The sequence below is a fragment of the Corapipo altera genome, unplaced genomic scaffold, assembly GCF_003945725.1.
Source record: "Corapipo altera isolate COAL_440 unplaced genomic scaffold, ASM394572v1 2c, whole genome shotgun sequence".
NCBI lineage: Eukaryota > Metazoa > Chordata > Aves > Passeriformes > Pipridae > Corapipo > Corapipo altera.
Genome location: NW_020884923.1, coordinates 2,043,947 through 2,071,554, shown reverse-complemented (window position 1 = coordinate 2,071,554; position 27,608 = coordinate 2,043,947). Strand labels below are relative to the sequence as shown.

At 46.5% G+C, this 27,608-nt stretch overlaps 1 long non-coding RNA gene across 1 annotated transcript in view; it reads left to right on the top strand.

The window, feature by feature from the left end:
• Positions 1 to 24,934, top strand: part of LOC113953741 — a 51,088-nt gene extending 26,154 nt beyond the window's left edge. Inside the window, exons 2-3 of the long non-coding RNA XR_003529999.1 lie at positions 23,318 to 23,507; positions 24,814 to 24,934. This is a non-coding gene — a long non-coding RNA (uncharacterized LOC113953741). The remainder of the gene's footprint in view (positions 1 to 23,317; positions 23,508 to 24,813) is intronic.
• The last annotated feature ends 2,674 nt before the right edge of the window (positions 24,935 to 27,608 follow it).

Below are 27,608 nucleotides of genomic sequence, written 5' to 3'. Positions count from 1 at the left end.
AGTGAATACTTGGTTCTGAACACTGCTCATTGCTGAGGCTGCTGGTGGCAAGCTGGTGGCTAGTTCCCATCTTCTTCAGGGATGGTGGGAACAAATAATTTATTCCTGCTTCTCCTTATGCTGAGGTGTTGGTGGGCTGATCTGGGGTGAACCGTACATCATTCTCTGTTTGACATGAGCTGTGTGAGTGGGACTGTACATGTAGCCCATTGCCAGACAAATAGCCTGATGTCTTGGGAAATAGTCTTCATTTGGCCTCTGCAGATGGCTGGCTGGTCTGAAATGCTGATGTTTGCAGTGTTTGCAGTGTTTACAGGAGGCCCCAGCTGCAGACTACAATTTCCCAAGATTTAGGGTATTTTGGACCTGTGGCTTTGGTTTAGACTCTTGTTCAGAGGCGCAGTGACCAGTTGTTTTAAATGGAGAGCTGACTTCACATGATAAATCTGCTTCCTGCAGTATTGGGCTGTAGCTGGATTCATCCAGTCCATTTGTGTACAGAATGCCTGGATTTAAAAAGTAATTTGGTCCATGAGCTATGGAATTCAAAAAGCCCTTTTTGTTACCAATTTATGTCCTTTGTGTTCTGCAACCCCACTGAAACATGTTTGCTCCACCATGTCCCCTATAGCTTCGGGCACCCTTTAGCATTGACAGCTCCTTCCCAAGCCCCCATCTCCCTCTAACTTTCAGTTGTCTTCCACCTTATTAATGCTGTAATCTCAGCTCTTTTCCATGCTCCCATCTCCTTGATCCCAACATCCTCTTGCACGTCTCATGACCTGTTTCCTTGGGAAATCTGACTGAAAAGCAGATCCAGGCTAAGCTGTTTCAAAATTGTATTTTTACATTTTCTGCAAATGTAGCAGAGTGGATTTTACTGGAAACTAAGCACAATTCATAAGTCTTTGCAAGGCCAAGCACCACCCAGATCTGGTGCTGCACCACTGCAGCAGGGGCAGGGCATCCTTTGCCGCTCAGGCTGGAGCGTTGGGCTACCATCAAGCCATCAAGCTCACCTAAAGTCATGCTGCCATCATCAGAGGATCTTTCTGCATTTTCCCTGGTTCATGTGCCACAGAGTGCTGTATGAGCTCTCCTACAGCCACAACATGAGCTGGAGCAGTTCGTTGGTCCAGGTGGAAATGAATGACTTCGTGAGGCAGTGCTCAGTCTCCGGAGGGTGGATGAGCAGCAACAATTCACTCCACAGCTTCATGAGCCCTCCGTCTGATGTCAGGCAGGTGGCAGGAGGGTAGGAGCAGCGATGAGAGGCAGGATAAGACAGTAAGCTTTCAGCAGGGATGCTGTATTAGGTCAGTGTTGGCTGACCATGACACTGTGTCCCAACACACCCTTCATCTCAGCAAATGTTGGAATGATAAGTGCTGGGTGTAGTAGGCTAACATGAGCTTCATGCTTGGGGAAGAGGAGGAGGAGCAGGAAGATAAGGGGAGATCCCATTACTTTTGGGGCCAGTGCAGAGGTGATGTTCAGGCAGCATAAACTCCCTCCTCAGAGCAGTGGGGGTCACCACACCGTAAATAAGCTACTGCATCCTTTCAGACCCATGCAGTGCCAGGAGACATCAGCCTTTTGCTGTTAATACTCTCTTTGTTCCAAAGCAGATTTTATCAATGCCACTGGATGACTCTTCTCTTTCAACAGAAAATTAACCCAACCCTCCAGAACTTCCATTAAGTAATGGTATCATATTAAAAGAAAACAAACCAGGGAGAAGAAAACCCCAGTTCTGGCAGTTTGCATCAAGATATGAAGACAAATTTCCAGAAAGTTGTGTGCACAGGGATTGCAGAGTGATTTGGTGAGCATGCCAGTTCTGTCAAAGTGGGAGGCAATGGTGTTAAAACTATTGATGACAGGACCTGTGCTCACATGAGGGAACAAATCCTTCCTAGTGCAAGTCCGGGTGCCTCAGAAATATTCTCAGCCTATACCTCTTTTCCTTCACCTCAGACCAACTTGTTTTTTCCTTTCTGCTTTTACAAACCATGTCAGGCTCATCCAAAAACCTGTCATCCTTTTTAACAAAAGGGTGAAATAAACATCCCAGCATCATCCTCGGCAACTTGCCACAGGGAAACTGCTGCAAGATATGACAAGATGAATACTGCTTTTAAATGTGATACAGAGAGGAAACGAATGACACCCGCTTGAAAGAAGCATCTGGGGCCTCACAGAGCTGACCTGATGGTAGCAGGATGGGGTGCCAGCATGGCAGTGAGCAGGAGAGGGCCGGGGAGTCTCCTCCCTGGCACAGCATGTGGTTCTCATGACCCAAAGGGTCCATTTGTCACACCTAGGGTCCTGTCTTGGCTGTCCTCATCAAACCATGGGGGTTTTTGGATGAATTCCTGCTGGCCTGGGCAGATAGCACTGTCAGGGCTCTCCCAGGTGGTGTGGAGACAGCATCAGGGCAGCTGTACCTTGTTTCATTAAGTTCATAGAATCATAGAATCATAGAATAGATTGGGTTGGAAAAGACCTCCAAGATCATCAAGTCCAACCCCTGATCCAACTCCAATTACTATATCATGGCACTAAGGGCCACGTCCAATCTCTTTTTAAAAACCTCCAGGGATGGTGAATCCATCACCTCTCTGGGTAGGCCGTTCCAATGCCTGATAACCCTCTCTGTAAAGAATTTCTTCCTAACATCTAACCTAAACCTCCCCTGGCAGAGCTTGAGCCCATGTCCCCTTGTCCTATTGTTGGTTGCCTGGGAGAAGAGACCAACCCCCACCTGGCTATAACCTCCCTTCAGGTAGTTGAAGAGAGTGATGAGGTCGCCTCTAAGCCTTCTCTTCTCCAGACTGAACAACCCCAGCTCTCTCAGCCTCTCCTCATAGGACTTGTGCTCCAGTCCCTTCACCAGCCTCGTTGCTCTTCTTTGGACCCGCTCCAGCACCTCAATATCCTTCCTGAACTGAGGGGCCCAGAGCTGAACACAATACTCCAGGTGTGGCCTCACCAATGCAGAGTACAGGGGAAGGATCACTTCCCTGCTCCTGCTGGCCACACTGTTCTTGATGCAGGCCAGGATGCCATTGGCCTTCTTGGCCACCTGAGCACACTGCTGGCTCATGTTCAGCCTCCTGTCGATCAGCACCCCCAGGTCCCTTTCCGCCTGGCTGCTCTCTAGCCACTCTGTGCCCAGCCTATAGCGCTGCAGGGGGTTGTTGTGGCCAAAGTGCAGGACCCGGCACTTGGCCTTGTTGAACTTCATTCCATTGGAGTCAGCCCATCTCTCCAGTCTATCCAGATCCCTCTGCAGAGCCCTCCTGCCTTCCGGCAGGTCGACACTCCCTCCCAATTTGGTGTCATCAGCAAATTTGCTGATGATGGACTCAATCCCCTCATCTAAATCATCGATAAAGATGTTAAAAAGGACTGGGCCCAGCACTGACCCCTGGGGAACACCACTGGTGACCGGTCGCCAATTGGATGCAGCTCCATTCACCAGCACTCTCTGGGCCCGGCCCTTGAGCCAGTTCCTGACCCAGCACAGAGTACCCCTGTCCAAGCCGTGGGCTGCCAGCTTTTCCAGGAGTATGCTATGGGAGACAGTGTCAAAGGCTTTGCTGAAGTCCAGATAGACCACATCCACAGCCTTTCCCTCATCCACCAGGTGGGTCACCTGATCGTAAAAGGAGATCAGGTTGGTCAAACAGGATCTGCCCTTCCTAAACCCATGTTGGCTGGGTCTGATCCCTTGTCCATCCTGTAGCTGCTGTGTGATTTCACACAGGATGATCTGCTCCATAACTTTGCCAGCCACCGAGGTCAGGCTGACAGGCCTGTAGTTACCAGGGTCAGCCTTGCAGCCTTTTTTATGGATTGGGGTGATATTTGCCAACTTCCAGTCATATGGGACCTCCCCAGTGAGCCAGGATTGTTGGAAGATGATGGAGAGCGGCTTGGTAAGCTCTTCTGCCAGCTCCCTCATTACCCTAGGATGGATCCCATCTGGTCCCATAGACTTGTGAGGATCCAGATGACTCAGTAAGTCACTAACAATTTCCTCCTGGAATACAAGGGGGCTATTTGGTTTCCTATCTCTGTCTACCAGCTCCAGAGGCCGGTTGCCTTGAGGGCCACCTGTCCTACTGGTAAAAACTGAGGCAAAGTAAGTGTTAAGTACCTCAGCCTTCTCCTCATCTCTATTAACTATGTTTCCCTCCAAGTCCCTCAAAGAATGAAGGTTTTCTTTGCTCCTCCTTTTGTTATTAATGTATTTATAGAAGGACTTTTTGTTATCCCTAACAGAAGTGGCTAATTTAACTTCAAATTGCGCTTTTGTATCCCTGATTTTCTTTCTGCATGATCTAGCTGTCTTCCTGAATTCTTCGTAAGTAGCCAGCCCTTTCTTCCACAGTCGGTAAGTTCTCTTTTTATCCCTGATTTCCTTCAGAATCTCCCAGTTTAACCAAGCTGGTTGTCTTCCCCGCCGGCTTGCCTTTCGGCACACTGGTACGGCCTGTTCCTGTGCACTCAAAACTTCTTGCTTGAAGCACGTCCATCCCTCCTGGACCCCCTTGTTTTTAAGGGTTGTTTCCCAGGGTATGCTCTGGACTAGACTTCTGAATAGGTCAAAATCTGCCCTCCGGAAATCCAGCGTAGAGGTTTTATTGTTGTTTCTCCTAGAATCTCTGAGTATTGAAAATTCTATTATTTCATGGTCACTATTTCCCAGGCGGCCTCCAACCACTACATCTCCCGTCAGCCCCTCTCTGTTTGTAAACAGCAGGTCTAGCGGGGCCTTACCCCTGGTAGGTTCATTTACCAGTTGATGGAGGAAATTGTCCTCTATACACTCCAGGAATTTCCTAGACTGCCTCTTCTCTGCAGTATTGAGCTCCCAGCAGAGTTGTCTATAAAAAGGGCAATGCTCAAGGCAAGCTAATTTTTTTTTTTTTTTAAGAAAAAGGTAATGTTAGTTGATCTGGACTGAGGCAAGAGGAAGAGGCTAACTCTAAGTTTGCTAAACAAAACTGGTGAAAGAAAGAGGGCCAATGGGGAAGTAAATGCAGTATCAGGGGATAAGAAGAAAGCATGATGTGCAGAGCTGTCAGTCTGGAGGCCTTTGAACCTCCCAAGGGCTGTGCAGGTGCTCTCTGTCCAGCCACTTGGCCTGCAGGAATTTGGTGCAGATGATGTACCCACACATCATCAGCAGGGGACACTTGGTCCTGGAGATGTGGTTTAGGGGTGGTCTGACTGCTGAGTTCTCCACCACCTTACTCTGCTTCTGTGTGGCTCCTTCTAAGGCAACAGCACAGCAAACGCAATGCACTGAAATGTCATTTAAAGGTGATCTATGGTTTATCCTTCTAGTTCTTTGCTGTTAAAACTTCTCACTGGCAGGGACCCACCATAAAACACAAAAATGTAGCATGCTCTTCATGGAGACACTTGAGTTATGTCAACTCGGTGTCTCTAATCTCAGAAGCACATCAGAGAAATGTATAAAGGATGCAGTCGTTGCCCCAGAGATATGATCTAAACATAGATAAAGCAACTAAAAAGATGACATAACAGGACACTAGAGGGAAAGGCATCAAGTCGTTGTATCTGGGGTATTGCAGCCTTTGCTAAGTTTGTGAAGACTAGCGGTGCAATTCTCTGTGTGTCTATGCATGTACACGCACACATGCATATGTGTATTTACAACCATTACTTTAGCTATAGTTGCTAAAAATTCATCCCATAAATAATTTGAACTAAAAAAACTCCTTAGTGATGTTTGCTGGTCAAAGGGGATGAAGACAAAAAGAAGATAGAAGCGTAAGAGTTTTCCATGGCCACCTTGTTTCCCCTCTGAACCCTCCAAATGCTGTTGAGCTCTGTGTACTAAAATCATAACTCATACATACTATTATATGTCTTCCATGAGCTCAAGCCCCTGTCTACCAGTTTGTTAGAGGGTATTCACATACTTTGGCTTTCACAGTGTCTGTGCTTTAGTTCATTAGCTCACAAAAAACCTTGGGTAGCTCTTATAACCATGACTCATTACAAAAATATCCTTATTGTGTGGAGAATGGGGATAATGCTTGGCTATGTTTCTGCCAGGGGTTCTGATAATTAATTATTTAATCTTTATAGAGCACTTAGATATTTGGATACCTCTTGATAGAATCACATATCCCCTTAGCTGTCAAACCACAATAGCACCTTTTCAGCCCTACTGGCGATGCAGCAAGATAGTAAAACATCCCCATTGCCTGAACACATTGAGTGACTGGCTCTACCTTTATCAAAGTAAACCACAACAGGTTTCACTACTTGAATGAAATAAAGCCTGAAAGAAGATATGAGAAAGAGACAGTGAGGAGATTAATGCTAGTCTTGATGGAAGATTTCCTGGCTGGCTGCTTTTGCCCAGAAAGCCCCTCAGAGAATGCAATTAGTGTGTTTTATGCACACATTAGCAGCATTTCTTCATCTGATGCCATCCGTGTTCTGTGTGCTCTCTTCCTCTCTCATGGGTTTGAATGCTTTGTGTTTATAGTTTTGTAGCCTGGGTCACCCTTTCTTTTGTGTCTGTGGGGATGGGCTCATCTGCAACATAGAGGTAGAGCAAGGTTGGGGAAATGGACAACACTAAATGTCACTGCCTGTCTGGATGGCTGTATGGCTGTGGGAAGGCTTATAGCCTGCATGTGAATCTGCAGTGCTTGGAAATCCAGTTCAGTGGCACCAGAGGACATCCCTGTGGGCACTGCTGCCACATGCACTGGGCAACCTGTTCCAGGCTCAGGTCAGGCCAGGTGCTGAAGCAGCCAACCGGGGTCACTTGCTCAATAAGTTCTAGTCCTTGTTAGCAAATGGTGATGGTGCAGCGTTCCTCCTGGCTGGGAGCCGTGGCAGTACAATGCCACCACAGATGACCTCCACTTTGTGCTGCCATGCAGTACTTGGGGCAGGGCAAGCTGGTTTTTTTTTTCTCTTAGAACAGGCACAAAATGGCAGACCTCAGTACTTTGTAACAAAGCTGGATTTCAGTGCAAGTTAGACTTTGCAAATTTCAACAGATCTGAGTTTGAATTAGAATCTCAAATTCAGGGGTGGATCTGCTCTGAACCTTAGAACAGTTTCTGTTCCCTGTTTACTCCTTGGATGGATTAGAGAAACTGAGATAATTGTAATTTTACTACTATAAAGAGTCACAAATTCTGAAGCTTTTCATCCAGACCATGCAGAACAGACTTTGATGACTTCAGAGATATTGAAATCCAGCTTGAATCTGTTTATGGCTTTACAGAATTACAAAATAGATTAACTAAGCTTGTAAAAATCCAATACATAAACTCTTCACCTCATTTAGTTTCTATTACCTATCTTAAAATTGAGATTTTTTTAAAGTCACATTGAAGTACAATTTCAATTACATCCTGTTAATAACTAATAATTTAATGGCAACTCAGAGCAAGATACCACCCCACCAAGGATTGGCATTTAGAGGACTACGCCTGCAGGGGTAAGGACAGTTTGGTTTCAGAGCTGTATCTCCTTGGTGTGACTGTTCCTGATGGATTGTGAACAAAATTTTATTGTGAAATACATGTCCTTATTGGAATTGCTGTTAACTTCATAATTGCTTTGTAATTACTAAGGAGAGAGTATCTTACACTTCTGACAGCCAGGTGCATGTATTGCTTAATCTGTCTCCATTATGGTCTTGGCTCAGTTCCTGAGGGTGCTTTCCTATTCTCTTTCAGTTGTGCAATACCAAAACTGACTAAGTGGTGCATCTGCTGGTTTGTTCCTTCTTCAGAGCTAACAACAGGAGCAAACAGAGATGAACTTTCAAGAAGTTTGGAGAGTCTGGCTGGCTGAGATCTGGGCATGCCACTCCTGTCATGAGCTCTTTTCCCAGCTAGAGGCCTTGCTGCCTGCCCCGAGGCAGGCTCCTCACAGGGCAGTGGGGAACAGAGCCTGGCTCAGACCACCCACTCCTCTTGCCCTGGAAGCACAAAGCAGTACTGCAGCACCTTGACAGGCAGCACTGCCAGGAGATGAGAAGGCTACCAGGAGAGAGGTCAAGGGTCTTTCTTCTGGACATCTTCAGGCTGGAATATGGGTTAGAAAAAGTTTCATCTCAAACAGTGATTAAGAGTGGGACAGCAATGAGAGAAACAGTGAGTTGTCAGCAACTTCAGATGAGATTCCTGCCCTGAGGGAAGTGCCATTCGTCTGTTTTCCTGTATACGGGGTCAGAGCTTATGCTAAAATATTGCAAATTGTCAGCTTTGTCTGTGGCTTTGGGAATATTTCAGTGGCCCTCGCTGCATGCACTGGCATTCTAATGGAGCTTTACAAAAGGGCTTTTTTGGTGTAATCCGTCAACAGATAAGCTCAGGGAGAAAGAAAAGGAGAATTCAATGCCTCTCCCAAGAGAGGCAACAGTGAAGATGCATGCATTAAGCATCCTCCTCTCCCTTTGGTAGACACAGCAGAGCAGGGTCTCCGAGGATCTCATCAAGCACAGTGCTAGTTGAATGGGTGTCCTGCCTGACAAAAACTTTTCTTAATAATGTTTTCACTTACATGTAAAGAATAAAGTTCTTATCTTATCCCTTCCTATATCTTTTTTTTTCCCGAGAAATCAATATTTTTGGTATATGTGACCAAGGAACAACAACCTCATGGGGGTATTGTCAATTTTATTGACTTTCCAGTAGAGCAGAAATCAATGAAACAGGTTACTACAGATACAGTTTGTTTGTTACACGTGTGACAGCCATGCAAAGCTCTGACCAGCCAATAATTTCTCCTAGGACTGATGTTACACCTCCAAGGCCACCAGCAGTGTTCAGTTCCCAGGCAGCAGGAGCCTCTGGTAGGCTGCAGAGCACCCCAGTCTATCCACAGCTCTCCCCTCTCTCTTCTAACCAGCCCGTGTGCCTGCAGGGCTTGCAGGGTCCTGTTATTGGCATCCAGCTCCAGGCAGCTGCCCCTTGGGGGGTTAGGTATACCCAACACTTTTGTTCCCCATAGCCAGTGGCCTATTTTCTGAACTCGTTACTGGAAACTCTTGCATCTTGGGCTGACAAACTGGCTTCGTGCTCTCCTCTAGCAGGAAGATGGAGACAAAAATGGCCTCTTTCTGAAGAAGCTTCAAGTGTCATATATCTCTTCGGTCCCTGTTTCAAGGTCAGATGACGTCAGCATTGCTCTCTTGTCTACAGTGGACTGAAAGCATGAGAAGCATCAGGCTTCCCCTTCCCTTTTCTCAGTTGTCTGCTTATCCCCATAGAGTAGAAGTTGTCTTTCCAAGAGCAAAGAGTGCACTCTATGTTATAATAGATGAACTTTTCAGCTGACATAGCTCCCCTTTTCCCATTTCCTCTGTTGTTAGTATCCCTTTCCTGCTGAGAAACTTTTTAGTCACGAGATACCTAGCAAAATACTGGCATTTCAGAAGGTGCTGCAAAAGACCAGAAGGGGGAATTTTTCATTTTAGAAAACAATTGTGTCTTCAAGGCCTCATAGTCGGTGCAGTTCTAGGAAATGCTTTGAAGTAGAGAAGGATGTGAGATTTTTTTGGAGTGACTCATGGCTTTTATAGATTACCAGTTTCACAGCCTTGGAGGCTGATAAGTCTGTTCACAGAGCAGGTGTAACAAGCGCCCTGTGAGGCCTTGCTGTGTGTGCAGGGGGGTTGTGTCAGTGTTGCCACAGGGAAATACGGTTGTGTGGATGCCCTTGACTTTCAACCCTGCTGTTATGCTTGCTGTGGGGGCTCCCAGGGCTTTAGGATGCACAACCATCTATAGAGGCACAGGGGGAGACCAGAGAGGACGGCTGCATGTCTCTTGATGCAAAGTTGCACTTTTAGAGGGAGCAGGGAAGAGAAAGCTGATGTGAGGAGTCTTGAGGAGAGACCTGCACAGAAGCAGTTGCATGCCATGACATGGGAAAATGAATTCCATAGGTACAATCATGATGGTGACCAGAGTATGTCTAAGTGGACGCTGAGCTCTGTCCCTCAGCATGCCATGGTCTGAAGGGAAGCCTGAATGGGCTTTACATACAACCCCCTTTGTGCACAATGTGCTGCTGTACCTTCCTTTCCATCAGATTTTACAGCTTCTTTTAAGACTTTTGCCACTAAATGGAAGTGGAAGGGGTGGGAAATTGAGGAGAGATGTAAATGCAGCCTGACTGTGCTTTATTAGATACATTTACTAGCTAGTTACTGGTCCAGCTTGGGGTTAATGCCTGAACTGAAGCATGACTTTGCAGTAATCACAACACTGTAGCTTTTGGAGGTGCAACACTCTTGTCTTTTCCTCTGATTGTGGCATGCTCTGAAACATCCTCCCATCAAGTGCCATGTCCAAGTGCTTTCTACACATATGCAGAGCAAATGCAAGGCCTGTTTTTACTCCAGAAAAACATCTTGGACCTTTGGTTCTATCATCAGTCAGATGAAAGTCAGCTACTCTAGGCCTGCTCCTATTCCCAGTCTGCTCTGGAGTGCATATTCTTCCAAACGTTTGGGTTCTTGCTGGAAACAAGTTTCATGTAGGGGCACTTTTTAATAGGGTCCTGCCAAAATTTGATCACACAGTTGGGCTAAGTAATAGCACAAGGCCCCACTGTCCCTGGGTGCTGTGCCCTGTGCTGTGTGATTCTGTGGGGCACTGCTGGTTCAGCATCACCCAGCAGTGGTGCCACTCCAGGTATCAGGATGTACCTTGGCCTTGGAAAATATAAAAGGCCTCATCCTGCAGACCTTTGCAGGTAACTCTTTCATTATAATTTTCTTTATAATGTTTGGAGACAGTGGCTTGTATGGAGGTGGGAGGATGGCATACATTTGTTGCTGCTTCTGCATTACCTTGAGGCAGGTTAGCCAGGTTGTAGATTAACTGTACACAAAAGCCCAGCAATTACAGCACCATTATAGATATGTGATTATGTATATCCTTAAGTTTATGACTTCATTCTTTCTTAAACTCATTTCTCAAAGACAAATACACTGAACATGTGGTGTTTTCTCAGCCTGGGCTGACACGCACTTTGTGTGATCTGCCTTAATCCTGAACAGGACGTGCCCTCCTGCTTGCCCTGCTACCTATCTGCTCATCCACCCTGGATCTCAGCAGGACGACTGAGATTGAGAGACCTTGAGGAGATGCCCATCAGAGCTGCTGGGCATGGGCTGCAATAGTAGAAGGCCTTGTTCATGCTACCTGCAAGCACCGCACGCTTCCATGCTCCCTCTGAGCCCAGCTGAGAGCTGCCTGCCCATCTGTGGTCACCAGGGCTCAGCTCCCCAGGGGCTTGTCAAAACCAAAACAGAGCTTGGTGTCAGAAAGGAAGGCACAAGAGCAAACACTGTCTTGAAACTGCTGAGCACTGACTGTGGAGAAAGAAGGGCAGAGGGAGAGCAGGATGGAGGTTGGATCCTTGCATCCTCCCCACAGAGGCTCTTTGCACAAAAGGCAGGCAGACTTCAGGGATCAGCAGGCACACCATGGAGGTATTTAGATTCCTCATTGTCTGCAAGCTGCATCTTGGACTGACAAGATGCTTTCTGGCCAGCATGCCTGCTGTTGCAAGGCCTGGTTTGCTGTGGGCTGTCAGGAACAGGGGCAGACCCCAGCCTCACAGGGGGGCCAGGGGTGTGCTGGTGGGTGGGATCACTCTGCTTAGCTATCAGGGAAACCAGTGCACATCAGCCTACAGAGCTGCTTCCAGTGCCTTCCCATTAGCTGGCTGATTTCCCTCTTAATGCACACATTATATTGGTATGGCTGTCAAATGAATGCAGAAAGCATTGAGAAATGCATGTTGACTTACAGACAGCTGGAGATTTAGAGTGATTCATGGAAACACCCATAGCTGAGAAAATACTCATAAAAGCAACCAGCCACTTATGCTACCTTAACACTTCCACTTCTGGCTGGGACAAGGAGGTGCTGGCTCCTCAGGAAAACAAGTGGTCAGGCTCACTCAGGTGTGTCTGAACTGTAGGAGGAATTTGCCTTGAAAACATTTCTGATTCATCCTGATAAACCCAGTCCCTCAGCCCTTGTGCTGGCTGTGAGTGTCCCAGGTCAAACCCATTGGTGACATCAGACAAGGGACTTTTGGCAGGCTTGGGGGAGTGGGAAGGACAAAAGAGGAAAGACAAATCCAGACGCAAACTTTGCAACACTTTTGAAAAGCCCCGCCAAATCCCAGAGCCAAACATAGCTGAGCTGGGGAATACCATGAGCACAAAGTTTTTCTCTTGGGCCTGTCTCCCATGCTCTTCTTTCTCTCCAAAGTTTTGCCACGGAGCTTGCAAAAAGAAAATAAACTCAATGTTATTGACTTCAGCACGTCTCTGTGCATATGGTTCCATGAGTATCAGCAGGACTGCACTGCTCGGGAAATGTTGCTGTGACATAGCCTGAGGCTGGGGGGCACTAGCGAGCCCCGGGCAGGGAAACCCCACTGGCTGTCTTTAGTGCCAAGCTCAAACCATGGCTGCTCACTTGAGAGGCAGCCAGGGCAGGGTGAGGGGTATTTCAGAAAGGAATAGCTTTTTGGGAAATCCTCCATCCTTCTCCCTGGAGCTGTGCACTGCGTGGGGGCAGGCTAGCAGATGTTTCACTTATGATAGCCTTCTTTCAGGCTTTCAAATTGCCAAGTTCTGACCTTTCTCCCTTCTACCCTTCACAACTAAAAAAAAAAAAAAAAAAAAAAATCCATCTACTCCTTAAAGTTTAGAGATTTTTGGGAGGTGCTGAGTTAACACGGTGGATTTTGAAATAAGATGGATTTTGAGCTTGAAAAAAAAGCTGAAAACACAGAACTGAACACTGAGTGCAGCCTTCCTGTGGCACATCCTCAGCTGCATCAGCACACCCTGCTGATAGAAGGAAACACTCCTGCGCAAAGCATACACTGACACCCTCTCCCTTTGCAAGCCAAATTAATCATACTCATGTGCCATATTCCATTTTAATTTTTATTACACAGTCCAAGATTAAAGGTTAATGTAGTACGGTACCCCATCTCCACTCCCATTATAATGGAGTGCTTTGAATAACTATTAACTTCGCGGTTAACTGAAAGAAAATTGTTAATCATCTACAAGCTTATGTTGCATAAAAATCATTCTGTGTAACTTTCTCCTGACTGTGGGAGAGCCCTTTCCTCAACGCTGACCTTCAACAACACCTGGTACCTGCAGTCTGCAAAACACAGAAAATCATACTACATGGGCTTATCAGCCAGCCAAGGTCATAAACTGCGTGAATCAGTGGAGCGCAACTTATGTTTCTTGGTGTTGATGTTGATCCAACATCCAGTTTTTCTGCCAGCAAAGATAGAGTTCTCTGGGTCTTCAGAAAGCACCTAATAAGTTGCTTTGTTTTGTTTTGCTTTGTATTTTAATTTAGCAAGTTAAGGCTAATCTGTGGAGCATGAGGTCTTGCTGGGACACACACTGTGACAGTACAGCCTGTCCTTCCCACTGCACAAGACGTGCGCAGACCGGCGCGTGTGTGCACACTGCGGTTCAGTGGCACGATTAGGGCTGCCTGCCCCAGGGACCAGCTCTCATCTGGGCATCAGGGGTGTGAGGACGGGGGTAAGCCCCTGGTGACTTAGGCATACCCCCCACCAGAAGAACCTGCTGGCACCACGGATTCAGGGTGGTGGCTTCTGCTGCTTTCTGCTTCCCTGTGCAGCCGTTGCCAGTGGCTGCAGAGGTGTAGCCTCCCCGTTGAGTGATTACATGGAGAAGGCTTGTGTCCAGCCATTTGGGAAATAAATCACCCACTGTTTGTGAAGTAGGAGGGAAGCACTTGGGACGGTGAAAGATTAGACTGTAAGCCTCACAAAACTCCCCTTCTGGCTGTAAAGACGGGCTGTGGATGTTGTGTTTTTTAGCTCTTTAAATGATTATTTCTGTGCCAGACTTATTAGGCAAGATATTGTTGGGATCTTGGCAAAGAGAGAAATACTGCTGCAGGCTTTGCAGACTCTCCTCTCCGCATCTGGTCACTGTCAGGCCTTCAGCTAATAGGCCAAGGACTGTGTGCTACAGAAAACAGCCTCTGCAGCTGCTAGGGGCTAAATGTAACTATATATTGCTCCAAACACAAACATTTCCACATTAGGCATTGCATGTCCTCCCCCAGCACAGAGCTGCAGCCACTGACCTCGGGAGCCTGCACTGCATCAGCTTGCCCTGGCTTCTCCTTGGCCAGCAAATTCCGTCTCTTTTTATGGCTGTGGCTCTTGAAAGTGAGAGCAACAACCCCTGCTTGGGTCAAGTTGAATGAGGCCAAGCATTGTGCAACCTCCTGCAGACAGTCTCAGTGCTGAACAGGCAGGAGCCATGGGGTGGCTGAGGCAGGAGACCAGCTGGGAGAGACTTGCTAGGGATGGAGGGTGGTAAGAAAGGTGGGGAGAAATGGGTGGTCCCAGGCATCAGGGAGCTGCAGAGGGAAGGGTTTTGGAGGAAGGCACAGATAGCTCCAAGATCTCCTAGAACTTTCCAGGTATCTCTGGCTTCCCCCCCACCCCCCCACCCCCACCCCCCCGCCCTGCCTAAAGCCCATCGGAGAGCTGGGAGCTGCTTTTGGCTCTTGCTTGGAGTTCAAGCAAATTGCCTTGCATGCAAACATGAAGTCCCTTGCAGGTGTCCATGTACAGTGGCCAGCTCCCCCAGGTAGTGTGTTTCCTCTCTCTTCCTCCTCCTCTTTGCTTTGTGCTTCTCTCTGCCATCCAAGGCCAGAAGCAAATTTGTCAAGACTGCTTTCAGAAAGGTGTTTGCTAAACTTGTCTCATGAGAAAGACACACATGTCTCATCAGCTGGAGCCTTAGTCCACCCTTGTGATAAAAATAAAATCAACTTCCATCCAGTATCTGCAGGAGCGCTCACTCATGCCGGAGGGAGTCTGTGAGTGGAGGGGGTTTGGTGTAGCTATTTCCAGTTCTGGCCTGTTCCCAAGCTGCTGCAGAGGTCTGTCCTTCAGTGCCTGCTCAGGTGAACTGGATAAATGACAAGGCTCAGGGAGGCTTTGCTCCAGTGCAGCAGTTGGGTGTCTAAAGCAATCTTTACAGAGAAGGCTTTTCCAAGACCTGGCATCCAACACGGCAGGTGTGTCCTGAGCACAGCCCCCAGTTTAGAAATTCAGCACCGTGCTGACTGGACCCTGCTTCAGTACCTTCTGATTAATTAAATGTTAGTCTGTTTATATCAGCCCTCCAGCCTGCTTGTCCACCGCACAGCACTTTTTGGTGCTGCAGGAAAGAAAGACACCTTTTGCTGTTTGGCTGACTCCAGGCTGGATCAGCTGACCAGGTGCATGGCCAATTTCCATTGCTGCTTTGAAGCTGAGAAGTATTTTGAAAAGAATAGGGCATTTAGCCCTGTAAGTAAAAGCCATTTATCTTAGGATGAAAAAGTGCTGGCATGGAAAAATTCCAATGCTATGAAAGTCTCTTTTCCTGAATGTCTTGGATACTTGCTGGATTAGGTTCACTGGTAAGGAGCTCAGAGTTATGAATGTCTCTTTTACAGAAATGAGCTGCAGAAGGAAAAGGCAAGCACTGGCATGCTTGCAAGTGGGACAGAGCAAGGTTCCCCATGGACCAGACATTTCTGAGATTGCTTTTAGAAGTACAGTCAGTATTGCTGCAGCGAGCTGAGGTGGTAGTAAATCCTCTACTGTAACCATAGCCGTTACCATTTCCCAAGGGTATAGTATCAGCAGAATACCTTATATAAACAAAAGCAGAGCAGTATTGGCTTTGCTCTGCATGGCTGTTTAATAACACTTTGTGCTCCGTTTGGAGAGCATCAGAATGTTTTACAAACACTAATGAAATTAGCCTCATGATGCTCTGGTGAGGTGGAGATGTGTTATTAGCCCTTCCCCTGAGCTGAGTGCGTGTGTGGTGTAGGATTCCCAGCAGTGTGGGGTGCTCATCCCTGTGCTTTCCAGCAGGAAACACCTCAGTGGGATAGGACCTTCTGCAGCCCTGAGTCTCCTCCACCACTTCCTCTCCAGATGGTTTCTGATGCCTGGGCCCAAGGATGGGTGTGGGAGGAGGTGGTGGCAAGCATGATGCTGTGTCACCCCTCTGCTAAGCACAGACTTTCTCCTGGGTTAGAGCAGTCTTCCAGTGCTAAAGGTCTGCTGAGCAGAGGCAGAAAACTCAGATTCCTCTCAGGTTGCTCAGTGTATCTGCTGCATTTTGGGGCCTTATGTCAGCTTACAGTGGCTGAGCTCCAGGACTTTTCCCACACACTGGTGTAGGATAGTGGGTATGCTGGACAGGAGCTCCCTTGCTTGCACTGTGCATGGCTATGACCTCTTTGGTTGAAAGATGGGATGTTGTCTGGAGCTTTCTGATGATCCTGCCCTCCTCAAGCACAGTAGGCCCAGTTTTGTCACAAACATCAGCGCTGGTCCTGAGGTTGTATCAGAGTGCTTTGCTTTAAATAGATCCTAAGCAAACCTTTCTGTTTGTTTTTCTTGACATGGTACTGACTGGTGCTTTCCAAGAAACAGGGAAAAAAAAGCTGGATTCACAGTGGTGACTTTGACTCCATCTGGCAAAAGCAAACTGATCTCCTAAATGAGAAAGGCACAGCCACGAATAGGAAAAGTAAACAGGTCACTGTGAGAACCAGCCTGTTCCTTCTGACTCAGTGGCTGCCAGTGACAAAATCTCACTAGTACTTGGTTAGAAGATCCCTCAATTTTAGGATTTGCTCTGTCACAGGAACACCAAAGGGCTTTCCAGACACATGAGATCTGCATATGGAGTTTAGTATTGAATTTCATAAAGTTTGCTGCACTTTACCCTGCTCTGCTAGGTAAATATTTTGCTTCCAAATCATCATTTGCCTTTCTGGGTCATGTGACCTGTGAGGCTGGTAAGCTCATGCCTGTTGCAGAGGTGAATACCTGACAGAGTGGACTGGGGAGCAGGAGTGCTGGGGAAGAGAGGAAGACATGCTAGGTGCTACCCAGAGTGTGCTGCATTCCCTCTGTGGAGTCTGTAGGATTGTAGTGGTCTGAAGCTCAGAGGAAGGGCTGAGATCTTCCTCCAAGGTGGGCACTAGTGAGGGCACTTGTTGTGGAGCTCTCCAGTGAGAGGTCTGGACTTATGAGAGGCACAGAGTGGACCCAGAAGTCTGCACTTCTTAGACTGGACTGGGGAGCTATCATGCATCCTGGGGGGTAGAAACTTCTGGGATCCCCTCAGAGCATTTTCTATCCCCTCCTTTGCTGTGTTACTGTTTTCTGGCTGAATGTTCAGCCAGCAGGAGCTGAGAAACCACCCTGCCTGTGCAGTAGTAACACACAGGCCATTGAAAGTAGTCCCAGTGACTCAGAGTGGAAGGAAAACACTGTGCTTGGGTTTGAGCCCCTGTTATGAAATGGAAGGACAAAAATGGCACTTTTTAGCATCGTCTCCATAATCCACCTTCTCTGTGTCCTCCTTATGGTTTGTCAACTAGTGCCTGTAGTACTGCTTGTGCTCCATGAATCCACAGGTCTCTCCTCTTGAATGTCCTTGGCTGGCATTTGGCTGCCAGGGTATCACAGAATCACAGAATGAGTAATGTTGGAAGGGTCCACTGGTGGGGTTGTCTGGTACAGCCTCTCTACTCAAGCATCTTACAGCACACTGCGCAGGATTGCATCCTGCTGGTTCTTGAATATCTCCGGTGAGGGAGATTCCACATCATCTCTGGTCAACCTGTTTTAGTGAGCAATCCCCTGCATAGTAAAGGGTACACCAGCCAGAGTGAGAGGCAGATCCCTGCACTCAGGGCTTCAGCTCTAGTGAGTCAACAGTGTTTGGCTACTGATGAGCTGCAGCATTTGGGCAGACATTCCTAAGCCTCTCCCTCTGACCGCTCACAGGTGCTTGGAGATGTGGTCTGATTTGTCTGGGAATGGGCATTCAAACTGTGACTTTCTACCACTGGGAAGATGACTTGGGAAGTCCTGGTGGGCTTTACCACTGCTGGTTGCAACCAAGCAGGGAGAAGCAACAGCACACACAAAGATGCGGTGAGGGCTACAGGTGATGTTTTCTTCTTTCTCAGTCAGAGGTCTGAACTGGTCTTTCCATCCTTTCACAAAGTGGCCACTGTGACTAGTCCACATCCAAATTCTTGAACTTTGCTTTGGAAGCAAAGTGGAAATCTACTCCTGAGAAAAATACTGTACTGAAGGTACTGATTTGCGTGATGGGCAGAGCCAAACCCAACATTGCAACAAAAGCTTAAACATGGGTGTACTTGAAGACTTTGTCAGGTCTGGATATGAATTTTGTGACTGGTTCTGTCTTAATGACTGGCTGGACCATGCATTCCTGAAGTCCAAACTGTTCACCTTGTAAAGCTCCACCTCTGAAGAGAAGTTGCCTACAGCATTACCTATAAACAGCAAACACATAAGGTGGGCTTCTAATTGTGGGGGTGGTGGTGAAAAATGAAGTTTAGTTTTATTTTAGGGCTATGTTCACACATCTAATAAGGCATACGAGCATTGACAGGGAGAACTTAGGGCAGGTTTTGTCATCCGTGCCAGTTGGTGAGCTGTGGAGGGAGCGAGAACATCTCAGACAGGCTCTTCCCTACCAACCCTCCCCTTTCCTGCCTGTTGCTAATTAGAGCTTGGCTTAAGCCCTGAAACTTGAGTTTGAGGGCCACTTTTACAAACTCCCTGCTATCATGACATATAACATTGACATCAGTAGGCAGTCTTGGTGTGTAGGTAGAAATTCCATCCTCATCTGAACTGATTGCTGTCCTTTTGCAATACTGCTTAAAATTTGGGCTTTTTATCATCTGAAGGATAAGTCTCTGGTACTTTCCATTTAGTTTTTTTTCTACTGCCTGTAGTGCCTGGAATATATGTTAACAGTCTATTGATGGAAATGATAATTAGGGGATTTGTCATGAAAAATGTGCATGAACTTTTCAAGCTGTCATTCAAAAAAAGATTTTTTACAGTCAACTCTCAATTATCTGTGAGTGCATTCTCTGAGCTGCAGATTAGATATGCCATGTTTAAAAAACCCAGAACTCTTTCAGAGCCATTATAAAGTATAATGCACAATGTTTTTTTCTTTTTGTTTATAACCTCATGCTGCATCTTAAACTTGATTTTTCGAAGGTAAAAGTATTAAAGCACTACATTCCTGAGGCCTTATTTACATGTATTTTGTATTATTAGTTTTGCATTTCCTTCTCTGCCCTTATTACCCCGGATACTGAGAGCTGAGCGTATCAGTTTATAGCATCTGTGGAGGAGGGCATATGACATGGTAACCTTTCCGCAGCTGTTTTCTTTTCTTCTGGTGCTGCATAAGGGTTTCTGCAGTGTGATGCTGCACAGCCAGATGGGGTGGAGAGGAAGGGGGAGTGCTCTGCTGTGAAAGAAAAAAAAAAGAGTCTGTACCTGAAGGAGCATGAGTGAGCGACAAACAGCTGAAAGAGAAGGGATGTCTTAGAAACCATTTGTCAGGCTGGAAAAACGTCAGCTTGTTAAAAACATGCTTGTTCAGTTAAAAGGATGAATTGACAGATGAAGGCTCAGTGCAAATTCAGCTGCCATCACTTCAAAAGCCCTCACAGCTGAATCAGCATATTTCTGTTCCCATACCTAATGGATGCAGCCAATGTGCCATTACAATGCCCACAATAACACTTGTGTTAAGCTCCTTAAATTAGCTTTTTATGATAGTCACACTCTATAGCTGTAGCTTACTTTTTCCTGGGCCTCCTTCTCTTCACACGCCTTTTGTTTTTGCAGCCCTGGGAACAGCTGCCTAAGCAAAGATTTTGGGGACGGAGTGGTCCTGACTCAGTGCTACCATGCAGGGATTTTCAGTCGTGAGATTTTCATGCTCTCTCTGGCCTTTGCATTGCCTGCAAGTCCCACTGGCATGTGCTGGTGCTGCCAGTCCTCACCATTAGCCAGGAACCAGGGTCCCACAGTGCTGTGGGCTGACCCGCAGGGTGCTGGCATGCAGGAGTGCAGACCTAGGGCAGCGGGCACTTCCTCCACACACTGGTACCTGCTCCTTCCTTGCCATCTTCTCACTATCTCTGCTACCAGAAACACCTTTTCTCTGCACCACCTCCTCTCAAGGGCCCCTGTATCACCCCATCCTGGAGCTGCTGCCCTGCTCTTCTCCCATTGGGCTGTGGCTTGAGGCATGTTCCCCTCCTGCCTGGCTGAGCTCTAGCCGTGTCAGTGTTGGGTACAGATAGTGCTAGAGAAGGACCCAAATCAACCTCACCTAGACTTTGGCAATGTTTGGCTCCAGATACATGGTTTGATTGTAGAGCTCTCTAAGAATTGACACCTGTTTTTTTCGGTGTTGCTTGAAGAGTTTGAAAGTAGCTCGGGATTTTCACAAAAAGTCCTGCTGAATAAAGTATTGCTGAATGATTGTCAACATTAATCCAAAACCTACTCCCCTATAATAGATTTACTTTTTTTTTTTTTTGAGCTGAAGGAATGAAAAAGAATAAGAAACAGTAAAAAAAGAGAGACTTTTTTGTGAAAACAGAAAAAAAGAATAAAGTTGGCACCTTTTTATTCAAACCAGAAGATTTTCTGAAAACAACTTTTGGCTGAAATTTTTTTGAAAGTGTTACTTTAGAATTGTCAACCAGCTCTATATCTTATGAAAGATGTTTCACTTAATAAAATTGCAGGCAGAGAGGCAGAAACAATATATCCATTCACCTCCTTTAGCCCCTTGCTCCCTTTTCCTGCTTGCTCCTGAAGGCTCAAATCCTATCAGATGGTGTGAGCCTTTCCATGGGCTACAGTGGGATTTCTAGGCTAGGAAGATATTTTGTGAGCCACAGCTGCAGGGCAGCAAGCCTACAGCAGGTAGAGGAAGCACACATCCCTGCACATGGGGATACATGGCACCTCTGCCACAGGGCAGTGGGAGCTCTGACACCTCCAGTGGATGTGCTATGTGGAGGCCAGTAAAACACAGCGGAGCATGCAGTGGTGCTGGCTAATTCCTGTTTCCTTCAACAGGCTTTTTTCCTCCTTCTCTTGACCCTGGGGATGTGTTGCAGATGAAACGTGGCCCCAGAGAGCGGGTGGAGGAAGGATGGAGTAGTTGGAGCTCTGTACAGCACCCTTTGCAGAGGTGGCAGCAGGGCAAAGCTGCCTCCGGGAGCTTCCCTTGCTGTCCCTCTCCAGAGGTGGGACCATAGGGACGGCAAAGTGCCTGTAGACTCCGGAGGCATGAGCAATGTTTCTGCTTGCTATGCTATTTCGGGAAGTTTTCATAAGGTAAACAAGGGCCTCCTCTTGATTCATTGAGGTCATTAGTGAACTGTAAGATGATATTTACATTGCTAAGGTATTCACACAAGCTCTCTCCCAGACGGCAAGTTCACAGGGGAGGAGGTGACCTTCAGCATTTCTTGTTTTGCCTTGTATCTGGCATGCGGGGGGCCTGCCTGTTTGACTGGAGTGCCTGGGTATTGTAATCAAAATAAATCATCCTTATCATCGCTGGTGGCAATACTGCAGAGGAAAGAGAAACAGGCGCCTACTTTGCACTTTGCGAAAATGACATCACTGTGAGGAGTGGGACGAGAGGTCGGGGGATGAACTCCAGGCAGCTGCAGCTGCTGCCTCTCCTGAGCAGGGCTCTCCTTTTCAGGGCCAACCTCTCAGCTTGGCAGTAGCACGGATGAAGCACTGGACATGATGGGGAAACTAATCTGCTGTCCAAATTAAAGCAAATAACAATGGGGAAGTACTTCTAATGAGAGAGAAGGAGAGAATGTGGTCCAGCCTATCACAAATAGACAAGGGAACCCCCCAGTTCTCTGCCTCTCCCCTCCCTGGACAAACCACAGGAAAAAAAGCATACAGTGAATAGTGGAACTATTTAAGACTGCTTTTTTTTTTCCCTATGGATTTATATGATTCTCAGTGTTGAGGGATGATTGATTTCTCGTAATACTGAAGAAAATGAGCACTTGGAGAATCTACTCAGACTAGCAGTGCTATGAATACCATAATCATAGGAAAAAAACTTTACAGTTTGCATGTATTCAACCCTAGCAGCTCCATATAAAGAGTAGGCCATGGGCTAAAGACTGAACTTTCTGATGACCAATAAGGTATAATAGTTTTTCCCTTTGAAGGAGGATTTTTAGCGACCTCGTTCAGGTGCATATTTTCATGAAACTTGTAGCAGCAACTTCCTATCTCAGAGATCAAAACATTTCAAAGAGGATTTTCCGGTTGATGTCAAGGAAAACAGATGTGGGAAAGGTGGGGAGATGTGCAGAGAAGAAAGGGCTTGTGCTTGAAGCAAAGCCAGGTGAAGCAGGTCCTGCCTCCTACCATAAGCAAGGCACACACGCTGCTCACGCCTCTTCTGCCTGACCATAAGGCAGGGATGAGCACGACTGATGTGGGTACTTAGGTTGCTGAACACTTTGGTCTCCTTGGGTATGAGATGTCACTCCCTTGCTGCAGACCCTTCAAACCCCAGGCAAAGGCGCTGGCTCTGTTACCTAGGAGAGGGTAGTCACAAGCATCTCAGCTGCAGGGCCAGCCAGGGAAGGTTTCTGCCTTGAGCTAACCCATGTGATATCCCTGGTGATGCTCTGCACTCTGGCAGGACTAGGCAAAGGGCTTTAAGATGGGTTACTTTAGCGCTTCCACACCTCTCCTCCTGCCTCAAAGAAGCAAAACCTAGCTTTGAAGCCTTTGAAAGGACATCAAAGGATGAGATTTCCAGAGGAGCTTAAGGGTACACTCATTGATGGTCAACAGAAGATGGGTGCTTAATCCCTGGAGGTGCTTTGAAAATCTTGTCCTACATGTACATCCTTGCTGGGGAGGAAGTGAGAAGCAGCTGGCAGCTCCTTGGCTTTTTAAAAGGCAGATCTTGCCTTTTTTTCTAAAGATAAAACATGATGGATTTGAAAATTATGTCCAAAACTCAAGTTTGCTGTGAAAACTGCCAACCACTTTTTAAAGGGGAAGGATTTAAAAACAACCTGTGATTTTGCTCGATACATAAGATAGTAATTCATCTGATGATAACTGTGGTGCTGTTACTTGCTCTCTATTCGGCATCACTGCAGGCATTTTGTAGCCTTGCTGGAAACCTGAAAGCCTCTCAACGTGTGTAGGTAGGACTACTTCTCTGCCTCTCTTGGAGACATCCTTCAGTACAATACAGTCTGTGTTACTTTTTGATAGGGGTATAACCACTCCTTTGCTTCTGCTGGTGAATATTAAACCCAGGTGGTTTACCTCATAGCATACTGGAGGGGGAACTGCAGGGGCAGCATGTACTGTTGGGATCTTCTCACTGCTGCCAGAGCCAATGCTAGATGGCTGCTACCAGGATGTCTGGGGACCCTGAGGTGCAGATTGGACTTACCAGGAACTGTAAATGCTGTTTTGGCCAAGCCTGCTCAGAGTGATATGCTGCCAGGCAAGCATGTGAGGTGTGGTGCCTCTCCTTGGGGATGATGGTGACCATGCAGGGAGGTGGTGGGAAGGGGCTGTGGCTGTGGGCAGTCCAGCAGGGGCTGTGAGCGAGGGCTGACATTGATGAGCTCCTGGAGAAAGGCAAAGGAAATTGGGCTGCAGCCTTGCTGTTGTGCTATTTTTGTTCAAGGTAATAACAGGAACTCCACTGTAAATAAAAATAGACAAGTGAAGAATTTCCCGAGTCTGTCTCTGCTCATTTCTTTCCTGGTGAGGAATTATCCCACTCCAGAAGAGTAAATCCTTCTTGTCTGCTTCTTGTAAACTGGGACAATAACACTGGAAGGGAAAGAAGAGATCATGGAGTTGTCACGAGGGTGACAGCAACTTATTGTACACTGGGTGCCAAAAATGCATTCTTTAAAGCAAATAATAGTCATGCTCTGCGGGGCTCATCCTGACAGCGTGAGGGCAGGCAGAGCCAGTCTCTGCCATTCTTGGTGCCAGACACCTGTGGAGGCTGCGCTGAGTGAGGGCCCTTATCTCCCAGCTGCCCAGAGGGGCCGTGCCGCTTGCTCTTGGCTCCACCACATCCCTCCCCTCCTACCTGTCACCCACACTTTGGCGGCACCTCACCTTTGGAAACACACAGCATTCCTGCTTCAGCTGATAACCAAACAAGGTGTGGGGGGTGTAAGTTTCTTTCTCTGATATCAAGTGTCTTTTTCATAAATGACAACCTTTTGCCCCAAAGTCTGAATTTCTGGAGGTACTTTTTTCTTCTCATATGATCCAGAGAGCTGAAAGTCTCCCACCCTTAGCAACTGAATGTGTCTTTTGGTTAATAACTGCTACTGTAATCAGAAAAGTGCATTAATCACACTATTCCCACAAAGCCAGGGGACTCTGCCAAGAATGGGATTAACTGACCCTTGTCACAGTCTGCCTGCCCCTCTGATAGTGCTAAATGGTGCTCGATTGCTCCATTTCAAATGTCCTTAGCCTTCGAGGAAAACCCAAGTTACCAGGAAATGAGAAGGCATTTTAGGAGGAGTCCCAGCAGATGCTTTGAAGAACCTGCAGATGTGCTGCAGACCACAGATGGGATGTGGCAGAGTCAGAGGCAGTGTCACACAAACCCAGCTGAAAACTTCTGCCTGCTGGAGAGCTCTGTGCACAACGCATGCTCACACTTCCCATTCCGGATGAGGCTTTGTAGGGAGAGTTAGTGACTCACTAGGGGTGGGAGTCTTATTAAAGCTGTTGTATGGAGGGAACGTCAGAAGCTCACCCAGTTTCATATGTTGGTTTTTCCATTCTCAGCTATTCATGGCTACAATAACAAGATGGATAAGCCCACTATTATTGTCTGTACAGAAAGTGAAGGGCAAGGAATGTCTACTTGCAGAAGAAAATGCAGGAATGTTGTTGGATTTTCTCCCCCAAATTGTAAGCAGTAAGACAGTGTTTTCATACCCTTTATTTTTGAGAAGCTTAATTATGCTTTAATAAAAAGCAAAATCTCAAAACATAGAAGGCACTATATCTTCCCTGAAAGGGTGTTACCCATTGTTTTTTTAAAAATTAGTTATTGATATTGAGGGATAGGTGTTTTGAAGAGAGGGGGGAGGTTCTTGTTTCTGCCCCCAAATCCCAGCCACCCTATGATGAAGCTTCTGATCAAAGTTTACAAAGTTTGAAACTGCAGAGTAAAGAGAAATGCAAAGCAGCTTGTGAATTGAGAGGTGTGAAACCGAGGGTGTGAAACAGCAGATCTAATCTGTCAGGTTAGCTTTCTCTCTCTACTGAGATGTAACCCACAAAAGATGAGGCAACTCTGCCATACAGGGCTTGAACTTGAGAAGATTTTATAAAGACCTGTATGAGATGGATACCCAGAGAAAGAGGGATTTGCGTGCATACAAAACCCTGCTAGCAGAGATAACTAGTTCTGGAGAGCTGAATATGGCCTTAGAAGTCCAAGCTCCGTCCTTACTTATGAATACAGCTTTTGTTGATGGCTATAGATGTTTGAAGGATGAAGCACATGGATGGTCTCACTCCCTCTCCGCTTCATGCCGTCTATTAAGCTGACAGAGTGGATCTGTCTGTTCAAGCTTTTTAAGCAAACATGAAGCTCCTTCATGCCTCTTACGCCGGTTGCCCTACCGAGGACCAGATGATTGAGACTGACAGGAAATACTGCAGTAGAAAAAGTGGGTGGTGGATATAATTTAGGAATGCTCTCTTATTTTACCCATGCTTTTTAATTTTACCTCTTTCCTCTCTAATTTAGGGATTCAGTGCACATTGTTTGGCTAAAGCTCAATACAGACTATGCAGAAAGCTGCTGTATTCATCCATTACCTTGCTGAAGCCTGGATTTTCATAGCAGCCTGCTGCCAGCACTGCTGAGGAGCAGGATATTTACTCAGTATATTACTTTCATGCTTGTCAAGCATTTCCAGAATAAATTCTTTGAATTTTAAGATTTTTTTCCTAGAGTTTATGATAAAAAATATTTTCAGTTCAAAGCTTAGTCTTCTGATGTTTTTTCATCATGGCATCAGTCTATTTAAGCACTTACACCCATGCTTAAGTGTAAATGCATGCCTAATAGAGTTGAAAGCAGCTTCAAGAGTGTCCGTTGTTACCCTACTGAACAGGCATACGCAGTGTGTAAATGTAGTTGTCTTGCTGAATCAGAGCTAAGTGATAATATGCTCTCACTAGCTGAGACAGAGCAGTGAACTGCATGTGTTAACAAGGTGAGACTTCAGAGTGGAGGTGACTTTAGAGGACAGGGAAAACAGTTTTTAATAGCAATTGCTGCACCTTGACATCACTGCAAGACAAGAATCTGAGCTGAATCAGTAGGACTTTGAGGCGTAACGTGGAAGTGGTCTGGACGTTTTGGATCTCTGTTGGCTTTCTGTGTGCGCATACAGAGGGAAGGATTTCTTCTGTTCTCATGTGTGCAGTCATACTCCTTACTTTCTCATGGTAGGACAAATAGGCCACCAAAAACAGAAAGTAGGACATTTGGCCTCTCTCCTCTATGGGAGGTGCAGTGCAGATTGGCTTCTGAAAACTAGGACAGTACCTCCAAAAGTAGAACAGCTGGTCACCCCATTCGTGTGTTTGTTGCCTTACAAATGTATCCTCTAAAGTTCAAGATTTAAGAGATGTTTTTGGCCTACTTAGGGAAATATTTTCTGAAAACAGGGACACATACACTGGAACAGACCCAAACCTCTGCTTTCCTTCTGGAACACTAAGCAGAGCTAGCGACTGGACGATCCACATGCTAGGCAAATAAACCTAACAGGTGCTCTGCATCACTACTTGCATATTAAGCAATAGCACGGTGACAGATATACCCTCCTTGTCCAGGAGATGTTCACTTTTTAGTAGCAGAACATGGGCAGAAGGTCTTGCACTACAGCGTGAGGTGATGCTTTGCTGCAAGAGAACTGTTACTGAATCAAACTTGTGTATTTATATCTGCTGTACACACATACATATAATGACATCTGTTTGACCAGAAACAAAAGCCTGACTTTCATTCAAGCAGCAATGTGGAAAGCATCCACAGAGGGTTTAATTATCCTGCATTAAAGTTCTTCTCTAAGTGCAATTAGGTCCATAATGTCTACAATCCCATTTGAGTGTTAATGATGCCGGTGGGGCAGTAGCATGTTGTCCTGATCCTGGGGACCATGCAGTAGCCTGTGTGGGCAAACAGGAGCAAACCAGGTCAGCTGACATCATTCTTGGAAAGAAGCTGCTGTCCTCACTGGTCAAAGAAAACCCCTCTGTGGCTCCCTTAGCAATGGCCATTAATATTTCCACCTGGTTGTAACTTGGACTAATCCCACGTAGCTTCACACCTTGAAGCAGAGGTTATTCAGAGTCGTACTGCTCTGAAGTCTGGGTTCATTCTCTTGGGACTCATCATCAGTCAAGTCAGGTATGAGGCTGAATCTTAATAGTTAGAGAGCGAGGCTAAAAGAAAGGGAAGCCTTCCAGTTTTTTTTATCCAATAAGTGTGCTATGGTAATGAATTTGAAGCCTAGTGGATCCAGTTGTAGTGAGAAGCTCACTGCCTTGAGAACAGG